Below are 12,257 nucleotides of genomic sequence, written 5' to 3'. Positions count from 1 at the left end.
GAAAACATAATTTATGCTTACCTGATAAATTTATTTCTCTTGTAGTGTATCCAGTCCACGGCCCGCCCTGTCTTTTTAAGGCAGATCTAAATTTTTAATTAAACTACAGTCACCACTGCACCCTATGGTTTCTCCTTTCTTGTCTTGTTTCGGTCGAATGACTGGATATGACATGTGAGGGGAGGAGCTATATAGCAGCTCTGCTGTGGGTGATCCTCTTGCAAATTCCTGTTGGGAAGGGAATATATCCCACAAGTAATGGATGATCCGTGGACTGGATACACTACAAGAGAAATAAATTTATCAGGTAAGCATAAATTATGTTTTTTACATGATACAAACACTTCTGCCATTTAGAGTTCAAAATTGTACAGCATTGTTGTAAAACGGCTGCCATATAGTGCTTCAGGCACATGCATGTTCCTGAGCATACCTAGGTATGCTCTTCAACAAAGGATACCAACAGAAGAAAATCAATTTTATAAAATAAATAATTTGGAAAGTTTTTTTTAAATTTAATTTTACACTATCTTTTGACAGTATCCTAATACAAACAATTACTTTTTGACTCACAAGACAATACAGTTGCATAAAAAGGTTGGAGCCTGAATAGTACTTCACCAGTTTGTGCATATAATTCCTAAGTAAACTCACAAGTGCTTCTTGTCAACCGGCATCCCCACCTGCTTCATATATCTCACAGAACCCCCCTCATCAACTGGAAAAGGAACAAAGATAAAACAGGTATATGGAGCAAGCAATTCCTAGTTCTTTAACCTCTTGTAGGTAGCATTTGCAGCACCTCAGTGTTCACCTGTGTGCAACCACACCAGCTGAGGTGCCCAGCTATTGTCCGTGAACAGTTTAGGATCCACAACTGGGCCAAACACCTTGTCTGCACGATATGGGTCCTCACCACCTCCAAATCCCATTGCTCCTCAGACAAAAATAAAGAAAGAAAGATTCTTTGATCTTTCATTTTCACCAGATAGGCAGGTAAGTGGTCTTTCACTGCTAGCAGAATAAACTAACCTGTTAAAGCCATGGTAAAAAACGTCAGCCTAATCCAACGATGTAATTTATTCAATATAAGTAGCATTAAATGCCATGTATTTTGTACTGTTCTTGGTGAGATTGTTGTTTAAAAAGATAAATAACGCCTTTACTACCCATTCCCCAGCTTTGCACAACCAACATTGTTATATGAATATACTTTATAACACTTAAAGGCAAGGTAAACTTATGTGCACTCGTTATCTTTTTCTGATATATCATTGAAAATTAGTTTCATTCACCATTTTCAATCGATCTCTATACCCGCAATTCTTTTTTTTTAAACTTAATACAGCAACTATTCCTCGGCCGCCCAACTTTTCTATAAAAATGATTAACACTTCTCTAACACTGTGTCCTCCAATCATTGCTTTCTCCAGATGGTGGTGAACACAGCATATCGTACGTCCTAGGAGAGCAGAGCACATGCGTCCGACCGTAATCCTCTACACTATTCACTGCGCTCGTTCATGAGTCGCGCATGCTCATTGAAACTTACAGTGTACTGCAGCAAACAGCTGCGCAGAGATTGATCTCATAACTAGTAAGTATAATCAAGTTCATAGTTTTTTATTTTTAGATTTTTATGAGTACTGCTGGCAATATTTTGTTTAAAAACTCTATACAATTCATATTCTGTTCGCTTCTTACTATAAAAATAAGAATACTTTTTGTCTAGCTAATAGATCTATATTATTGCGCAATACAGGATATTTTTTATTGACAACTTCAATATTATTTTCAATACAATATAAGAAATATATATTGTTATATTTATGTTTAAAAAATGTTTATTATTAAATTAATATCAGGCTTTAAGTCAATCAATTTATTTTAAACTATTAGATTTCGATATCGTTTTCAGAATCTATAATTTATTGATTGTTAAAATTCAAGCAATATAAATCAAACACAATCAATGTTTAAGAATACTATTTATTATTTTAATTAATTATATAGAAATCCAATATCTCTCTCTCTCTCTCTCTCTCTCTCTCTCTCTCTCTCTTTATATATATATATATATATATATATATATATATATATATATATGTATCTATGTACTTACTATATACTTTTTTATCACCTAACATTGTCTGTTTCACAGTATAGCTCTCTGTATTTACACTTTATAGATATGTTAATATGAATGTTCATTTAATTCTTTTAAATGTCAGTCCTTTATTGATCCTTATTAAATTTTGTCTTTTAATTTCATGTTGTTTTTTTTTTCAATTTATTATATTTTTTCAATTTCATTAGTCTTTAAAATAGGTATAAACCTTTTTTTTTTTATCAATTCATTACATAAATATATAGAGAATAGGGTGAATCCAAATTGTATTCCTGTTATACTTTTAATTATAAATATATAGTTATCTTTTTGAAATTATTTAATTTAATTTATAAAAATCAACATGAACGGGGGGGGCATGTCCGAGCAGCGTACCTAATAGGACGCATTTACTATTAGCTCTAAAGGATCTCTCTAAAACCTGCCGATTTAAGAGCACCTAACAACGAAAACATTTATACACTTTAATATATAATAGTCACTAAAGCTGCGGTGATTATATTGTACCATTTACGTGTTGTTTTTATGATATTGGAGCTGTAGTTCGGACGATCAAGACCTAAGGCGGCAGCCTATTAGCAGGTAATGACCTCCCCCGGCTCCTCCGGGTAAACAGTGCAGGCAGCTGGAAGCTGCCCTACTTACTTTATTATTTCAATAGCACACTGAGTTATATGAAGCTACTCAATTGCGGACTTGCTTAACTGCCTCTTTTGAATATATAGTGGAAAAACAAAAAAGCATACGGCATTCATCACCGCATGGTCAAGATGGCCGCCTTGGGAGAAGCAGAAGTACAAGATTACTTTCAAGCACGATGGCGCAGGTTTGAACTTCTGTGCCAGCAACTGATCGATAAGGCTCCGTATGAGATATTGATGGAGCGCCTTACCCCTGCAACAGCTGACATCGCTGAAGTGATTTCCCTTGACACAGCCAGCAAACACAAGGAGACCTCAGTTTACCATCTCATCTTGTGAGCCTCGGCGAGCCATGTTGACAGCGGAGACAGCAATCTGCCCAAACGCAACTCCATCGGATCAGAAGAACCCAATAAACAGACTCCGGACCCATCCGATAGGTCTATAGGGCTCCAGTGAATGAAGGGGCATAATCTATTGTCGGTGGCTGGAGGAGATTCCGGGAGGGACCCCCAGGAGGCCGCAGCTGTGCTGAAATTGTTGTACACTTTAGCGGCTATACCGGGCTCACTTGGCCTGAGTCATTTACTTTCAGAAACATCCCAAACAATGATGGACAATCTTCGATTAATACATGACACAGGGATCACATATAATACTTACCTGCTTTTACAGAGCCATTCTCCTAATGCTCTGCTTAGATACTCATACAATCCTGCTGGAGAGATCCCAAACGGGTAAACAAAAACTGGGGCTTAATATAATTCGGAATTCCAGTTTAGAAAATACAAATATTTAATCAAGTTATAATGTTGTTGATACTTCAGCCATTTGTTTGTTTACAGGTTTATGTTAACTGCATTTTGTGTCTACTGCATGTGGTAAATGGCAATCATGACGCTTTACATGGCTCCACAAGATCGCTTTATGATAATATTATATTAGTTTAGCTATGCATATCACCGTGTTGCTGACTCCAGATTGATGCCCTAACACTACCATGTTTGTTTGTAAGCAATAAAAAAGTGCATTCCCGGACAATATAGTATATACCCACAACACGCCATAGTATATATCAGCTCGGTGGCCAGCGGCCGGGGCAACGAGCGTAGTAGGTTCTAATTTACATTTTATAAAGTGTTGTGGGTTTTGATATAAATTATATTGGATAAACTGCATAGGCAGAAAGGCAGCAATATGTACTCATACACTCCACTAGTGGGACACATAAGACTCGAATATAATGCAAGCTTGGTTGTTGCATTTAAGTTATTATGCACTATTAACAATCTTAATTTCCAGAACTGGAATGTAGGGAGCAATAATTTTCATTTTCATGACATTCATAGTGATAAGCAGTCACTCTTTAAAACACAAACTATAGAGTATGTCCGTTATATTCTTCTTCAGATAGATGTTGGAAAGTTTAGTCCATGTTATTTTTTCTTGCATAATTAACTCTTTGTGTGTATGCCACATATTCATATATTTGTTTTTTTTTTATTTTATATTCAATATGAACCCCTGGATTTTCTTTAAGATAACAGATAAGGCCCAAGAGAGGTCTGCATTCGTGTTTCTTAGGGGCTGAAAAATGAGGACTATCATCATTTCTGTGCAATAGATGTTTGATGTACTGCCTACCTTATATGATATGTATTGCCTTCTTTATATGATTTGTATATATTTCTTTTTCCTCAATAAAAATTTAAAGAAAAAAAAAATCAACATGAACTTTGTATCAACAGCAAAGATATCATATTTATATATTTTTTTTCTTGATGTGTATATATAACTCGCTTTATATAACTATCTATCACTCTCTATACTTATCTCTCTATCTACTAATTTCTCTATCTCTCTTTATATCTCTCTATATCTCCCTGTATCTCTATCTATCTCTCTATGTATGTCTCTCTCTGTATCTCTCTCTCTCTGTCTTTATCTCTATCTATCTATAGTTCTGTCTATATATCTCTATATCTATAATACTCTCTATATCTATCTTTATCTCTCTCTACCTCTCTTTGTCTCTATCTCTATGTCGCTCTGTCTCTTTCTTTATCTCTCCCTCCCTCTCTCTTTCTATCTGTCTCTTTCTCTCTCTATGTCTCTTTTCTTCGGTTATGTGTGATCAGTCCACGGGTCATCATTACTTCTGGGATATAACTCCTCCCCAACAGGAAATGCAAGAGGATTCACCCAGCAGAGCTGCATATAGCTCCTCCCCTCTACGTCAGTCCCAGTCATTCTCTTGCACCCAACGACTAGATAGGATGTGTGAGAGGACTATGGTGATTATACTTAGTTTTTATGACTTCAATCAAAAGTTTGTTATTTTACAATAGCACCGGAGCGTGTTATTACTTCTCTGGCAGAGTTTGAGGAAGAATCTACCAGAGTTTTTTACTATGATTTTAACCGGAGTAGTTAAGATCATATTGCTGTTCTCGGGCATCTGAGGGAGGTAAAAGCTTCAGATCAGGGGACAGCGGGCAGATGAATCTGCATTGAGGTATGTAGCAGTTTTTATTTTCTGAATGGAATTGATGAGAAAATCCTGCCATACCGTTATAATGACATGTATGTATACACTTCAGTATTCTGGGGATGGTATTTCACCGGAACTACTCTGTTAAAAGTCACTAATCCTTTTAATAAGTATTTATCATGTTAAACGTTTTTGCTGGAATGTAGAATCGTTTACATTTCTGAGGTACTGAGTGAATAAATATTTGGGCATTATTTTCCACTTGGCAGTTGTTTGGTTTTAATTGTGACAGTTTCGTTTCTCTTCACTGCTGTGTGTGAGGGGGAGGGGCCGTTTTTGGCGCTCTTTGCTACGCATCAAAAAATTCCAGTCAGTTACTCTTATATTTCCTGCATGATCCGGTTCATCTCTGACAGATCTCAGGGGTCTTCAAACTTCTTTGGAGGGAGGTAGATTCTCTCAGCAGAGCTGTGAGAATTTTATATTGACTGTGAATAAAAACGTTGCTCTGTAATTTTTATGTCAAATTTAATTATTGTTATTTTTCTAATGGGAACAAACCTTTGCTAAAAGTTGTGTTGTTTTAAAGTTTGATGCTATAACTGTTTTTCAGTTCATTATTTCAACTGTCATTTAATCGTTTAGTACCTCTTTGAGGCACAGTACGTTTTTGCTAAAAAAGATTATAACCAAGTTGCAAGTTTATTGCTAGTGTGTTAAACATGTCTGACTCAGAGGAAGATATCTGTGTCATTTGTTCCAATGCCAAGGTGGAGCCCAATAGAAATTTATGTACTAACTGTATTGATGCTACTTTAAATAAAAGTCAATCTGTACAATTTGAACAAATTTCACCAAACAGCGAGGGGAGAGTTATGCCGACTAACTCGCCTCACGCGGCAGTACCTGCATCTCCCGCCCGGGAGGTGCGTGATATTATGGCGCCTAGTACATCTGGGCGGCCATTACAGATAACATTACAAGATATGGCTACTGTTATGACTGAAGTTTTGTCTAAATTACCAGAACTAAGAGGCAAGCGTGATCACTCTGGGGTGAGAACAGAGTGCGCTGACAATACTAGGGCCATGTCTGATACTGCGTCACAGCTTGCAGAGCATGAGGACGGAGAGCTTCATTCTGTAGGTGACGGTTCTGATCCAAACAGATTGGATTCAGATATTTCAAATTTTAAATTTAAATTGGAGAACCTCCGTGTATTACTAGGGGAGGTCTTAGCAGCTCTCAATGATTGTAACACCGTTGCAATACCAGAGAAACTGTGTAGGTTGGATAAATACTTTGCGGTACCGGCGAGTACTGACGTTTTTCCTATACCTAAGAGACTAACTGAAATTGTTACTAAGGAGTGGGATAGACCCGGTGTGCCGTTCTCACCCCCTCCAATATTTAGAAAGATGTTTCCAATAGACACCACCACTCGGGACTTATGGCAAACGGTCCCTAAGGTGGAGGGAGCAGTTTCTACTTTAGCTAAGCGTACCACTATCCCGGTGGAGGATAGCTGTGCTTTTTCAGATCCAATGGATAAAAAATTAGAGGGTTACCTTAAGAAAATGTTTGTTCAACAAGGTTTTATATTGCAACCCCTTGCATGTATCGCGCCGATTACGGCTGCGGCAGCATTTTGGATTGAGTCTCTGGAAGAGAACCTTAGTTCATCTACGCTAGACGACATTACGGACAGGCTTAGAGTCCTTAAACTAGCTAATTCATTCATTTCGGAGGCCGTAGTACATTTAACCAAACTTACGGCTAAGAACTCAGGATTCGCCATACAGGCACGTAGGGCGCTGTGGCTAAAATCCTGGTCAGCTGATGTTACTTCTAAGTCCAAATTACTTAATATACCTTTCAAGGGGCAGTCTTTATTTGGGCCCGGTTTGAAAGAAATTATCGCTGACATTACAGGAGGTAAGGGCCACGCCCTACCTCAAGACAAAGCCAAAGCTAAGGCTAGACAGTCTAATTTTCGTCCCTTTCGGAATTTCAAAACAGGAGCAGCATCAACCTCCACTGCACCAAAACAGGAGGGAGCTGTTGCTCGTTACAGGCAAGGCTGGAAGCCTAACCAGTCCTGGAACAAGAGCAAGCAGGCCAGGAAACCTGCTGCTGCCCCAAAGACAGCATGAACCGAGAGCCCCCGATCCGGGACCGGATCTAGTGGGGGGCAGACTTTCTCTCTTCGCCCAGGCCTGGGCAAGAGATGTTCAGGATCCCTGGGCGCTAGAGATCATATCTCAGGGATACCTTCTAGACTTCAAATTATCTCCCCCAAGAGGGAGATTTCATCTGTCAAGGTTGTCAACAAACCAGATAAAGAAAGAAGCGTTTCTACGCTGTGTACAAGATCTGTTATTAATGGGAGTGATCCATCCGGTTCCGCGGTCGGAACAAGGACAAGGGTTCTACTCAAACCTGTTTGTGGTTCCCAAAAAAGAGGGAACTTTCAGGCCAATCTTAGATTTAAAGATTCTAAACAAATTCCTAAGAGTTCCATCGTTCAAAATGGAAACTATTCGGACAATCTTACCCATGATCCAAAAGGGTCAGTACATGACCACAGTGGATTTAAAAGATGCTTACCTTCACATACCGATTCACAAAGATCATCACCGGTATCTAAGGTTTGCCTTCTTAGACAGGCACTACCAGTTTGTAGCTCTTCCATTCGGATTGGCTACGGCTCCAAGAATCTTCACAAAGGTTCTGGGTGCCCTTCTGGCGGTACTAAGACCGCGAGGGATTTCGGTAGCTCCGTACCTAGACGACATTCTAATACAAGCTTCAAGCTTTCAAACTGCCAAGTCTCATACAGAGTTAGTTCTGGCATTTCTAAGGTCGCATGGATGGAAAGTGAACGAAAAGAAGAGTTCTCTTTTTCCTCTCACAAGAGTTCCATTCTTGGGGACTCTTATAGATTCTGTAGAAATGAAGATTTACCTGACAGAAGACAGGTTAACAAAGCTTCAAAATGCATGCCGTGTCCTTCATTCCATTCAACACCCGTCAGTAGCTCAATGCATGGAGGTGATCGGCTTAATGGTAGCGGCAATGGACATAGTACCTTTTGCACGCCTACACCTCAGACCGCTGCAATTGTGCATGCTAAGTCAGTGGAATGGGGATTACTCAGATTTGTCCCCTACTCTGAATCTGAATCAAGAGACCAGAAATTCTCTTCTATGGTGGCTTTATCGGCCACACCTGTCCAGGGGGATGCCATTCAGCAGGCCAGACTGGACAATTGTAACAACAGACGCCAGCCTACTAGGTTGGGGCGCTGTCTGGAATTCTCTGAAGGCTCAGGGACTATGGAATCAGGAGGAGAGTCTCCTTCCAATAAACATCCTGGAATTGAGAGCAGTTCTCAATGCCCTTCTGGCTTGGCCCCAATTAACAACTCGGGGGTTCATCAGGTTTCAGTCGGACAACATCACGACTGTAGCTTACATCAACCATCAGGGAGGGACAAGAAGCTCCCTAGCAATGATGGAAGTATCAAAGATAATTCGCTGGGCAGAGTCTCACTCTTGCCACCTGTCAGCAATCCACATCCCGGGAGTGGAGAACTGGGAGGCGGATTTCTTGAGTCGCCAGACTTTTCATCCGGGGGAGTGGGAACTTCATCCGGAGGTCTTTGCCCAAATACTTCGACGTTGGGGCAAACCAGAGATAGATCTCATGGCGTCTCGCCAGAACGCCAAACTTCCTCTCTACGGGTCCAGATCCAGGGATCCGGGAGCGGTTCTGATAGATGCTTTGACAGCACCTTGGAACTTCGGGATGGCTTATGTGTTTCCACCCTTCCCGCTGCTTCCTCGATTGATTGCCAAAATCAAACAGGAGAGAGCATCAGTGATTCTAATAGCGCCTGCATGGCCACGCAGGACTTGGTATGCAGATCTAGTGGACATGTCATCCTGTCCGCCTTGGTCTCTACCTCTAAGACAGGACCTTCTGATACAGGGTCCATTCAAACATCAAAATCTAACTTCTCTGAAGCTGACTGCTTGGAAATTGAACGCTTGATTTTATCAAAACGTGGTTTTTCTGAGTCGGTTATTGATACCCTGATACAGGCTAGGAAGCCTGTTACCAGAAGGATTTACCATAAAATATGGCGTAAATACCTATACTGGTGCGAATCCAAAGGTTACTCCTGGAGTAAGGTTAGGATCGCTAGGATATTGTCCTTTCTACAAGAAGGTTTAGAAAAGGGTTTATCAGCTAGTTCATTAAAGGGACAGATTTCAGCTCTGTCCATCTTGTTACACAGGCGTCTGTCAGAAAATCCAGACGTCCAGGCCTTTTGTCAGGCTTTAGCTAGGATCAAGCCTGTGTTTAAAGCTGTTGCTCCGCCATGGAGTTTAAACTTAGTTCTTAACGTTTTACAGGGTGTTCCGTTTGAACCCCTTCATTCCATTGATATAAAATTGTTATCTTGGAAAGTTCTGTTTTTAATGGCTATTTCCTCGGCTCGAAGAGTCTCTGAGTTATCAGCCTTACATTGTGATTCTCCTTATCTGATTTTTCACTCAGACAAGGTAGTTCTGCGTACTAAACCTGGGTTCTTACCTAAGGTAGTCACTAACAGGAATATCAATCAAGAGATTGTTGTTCCATCCTTGTGTCCAAATCCTTCTTCAAAGAAGGAACGTCTTCTACACAATCTGGATGTAGTTCGTGCCCTCAAGTTCTACTTGCAGGCAACTAAAGATTTTCGCCAAACTTCTTCCCTGTTTGTCGTTTATTCTGGACAGAGGAGAGGTCAAAAAGCTTCTGCTACCTCTCTCTCTTTTTGGCTTCGTAGCATAATACGTTTAGCCTATGAGACTGCTGGACAGCAGCCTCCTGAAAGAATTACAGCTCACTCCACTAGAGCTGTGGCTTCCACTTGGGCCTTTAAGAATGAGGCCTCTGTTGAACAGATTTGCAAGGCTGCAACTTGGTCTTCGCTTCATACTTTTTCCAAATTTTACAAATTTGACACTTTTGCTTCTTCGGAGGCTATTTTTGGGAGAAAGGTTCTTCAGGCAGTGGTTCCTTCTGTATAATGAGCCTGCCTATCCCTCCCGTCATCCGTGTACTTTTGCTTTGGTATTGGTATCCCAGAAGTAATGATGACCCGTGGACTGATCACACATAACAGAAGAAAACATAATTTATGCTTACCTGATAAATTCCTTTCTTCTGTTGTGTGATCAGTCCACGGCCCGCCCTGTTTTAAGGCAGGTAAATATCTTTTAAATTATACTCCAGTCACCACTTCACCCTTGGTTACTCCTTTCTCGTTGATTCTTGGTCGAATGACTGGGACTGACGTAGAGGGGAGGAGCTATATGCAGCTCTGCTGGGTGAATCCTCTTGCATTTCCTGTTGGGGAGGAGTTATATCCCAGAAGTAATGATGACCCGTGGACTGATCACACAACAGAAGAAAGGAATTTATCAGGTAAGCATAAATTATGTTTTTTCTATCTGTCTCTATCTCTTTATATTTATTTATCTCTCTCTATATCTATATAAATATATATATCTATATATTTATAAAAAAAAATCTCTCTATGTATTTCTCTCTCTTTATCTCTCTCTATATATTTCTCATCCTCTTTATTCATTTCTCTCACTCTTTCTATATTTCTCAACCTCTTGCTTTTCATTTCTCTCTCTCTTTCTTTCTATCTGTCTCTTTCTCTCTGTCTCTTTTTTTCTCTCTGTCTATATCTTTCTATTTCTTTATCTCTCTATATATCTATATAAATATATATATATATTTATAATTTTTTCTCTATATATATTTCTCATCCTCTTTATTTATTCATTTCTCTCACTCTATCTATATTTCTCAATCTCTTTCTGTCTCTTTTTCTTTCTATCTCTATTTTCTTCTCTCTATATGTCTTCCTTCCTCTCTATCTTTCTCTCCCTATCTCTTTCTATCTGTCTTTCTTTCTCTATGTCTTTTCTCTTGTTAGGTGTATCCAGTCCACGGATCATCCATTACTTGTGGGATATTCTCCTTCCCAACAGGAAGTTGAAAGAGGATCACCCACAGCAGAGCTGCTATATAGCTCCTCCCCTAACTGCCATATCCAGTCATTCTCTTGCAAGCTCTCAACATAGCTGGAGGTAGTAAGAGGAAAGTGGTAAAATATAGTTAGTTTTTTCTTCAATCAAAAGTTTATTGTTTTTAAATGGTACCGGAGTGTACTATTTTATCTCAGGCAGCATTTAGAAGAAGAATCTGCCTGCGTTTTTCTATGATCTTAGCAGAAGTAACTAAGATCCACTGCTATTCTCACATATGTCTGAGGAGTGAGGTAACTTCAGAGGGAGAATGGCGTTCAGGGTATCCTGCAATAAGGTATGTGCAGTTAAGTTTTTCTAGGGATGGAATTTGCTAGAAAATGCTGCTGATACCGGATTAATGTAAGTTAAAGCCTAAATACAGTGATTTAATAGCGACTAGTATCAGGCTTGCTATCAGAGGTATATACTCTGATTAATGTGCAATATAAAACGTTTGCTGGCATGTTTAATCGTTTTTATATATGCTTTGGTGATAAAACTTATTGGGGCCTAGTTTTTTCCACATGGCTGGCTTTATTTTTGCCTAGAAACAGTTTCCTGAGGCTTTCCATCTGTTATTTCAAATTTTGGCAAAATTTGTTTCTCTTAAAGGCACAGTAACGTTTTTTCATATTGCTTGCTAACTTGATTTAAAGTGTTTTCCAAGCTTGCTAGTCTCATTGCTAGTCTGTATAAACATGTCTGACATAGAGGAAACTCCTTGTTCATTATGTTTAAAAGCCATGGTGGAACCTCATAGGAGAATGTGTACTAAATATATTGATTTCACTTTAAACAATAAAGATCAGCTGTTATCTTTAAAAGAATTATCACCAGAAGATTCTGACGAGGGGGAAGTTATGCCGACTAACTCTCCCCACGTGTCGGACCCTTTGACTCCCGTT

General features: G+C 39.4%; 1 protein-coding gene across 1 annotated transcript in view; it reads left to right on the top strand.

The window, feature by feature from the left end:
• The first annotated feature begins 307 nt into the window (after positions 1-307).
• Positions 308-12,257, top strand: part of LOC128635794 (uncharacterized) — a 29,339-nt gene continuing 17,389 nt past the window's right edge. Inside the window, exon 1 of the mRNA XM_053688899.1 lies at positions 308-1,597. The gene's annotated coding sequence lies outside the window, so the exon portion shown is untranslated. The remainder of the gene's footprint in view (positions 1,598-12,257) is intronic.

This window comes from Bombina bombina, chromosome 7 (genome assembly GCF_027579735.1).
Source record: "Bombina bombina isolate aBomBom1 chromosome 7, aBomBom1.pri, whole genome shotgun sequence".
NCBI classification, from domain to species: domain Eukaryota; kingdom Metazoa; phylum Chordata; class Amphibia; order Anura; family Bombinatoridae; genus Bombina; species Bombina bombina.
This window is presented reverse-complemented; position numbering and strand designations above follow the sequence as displayed.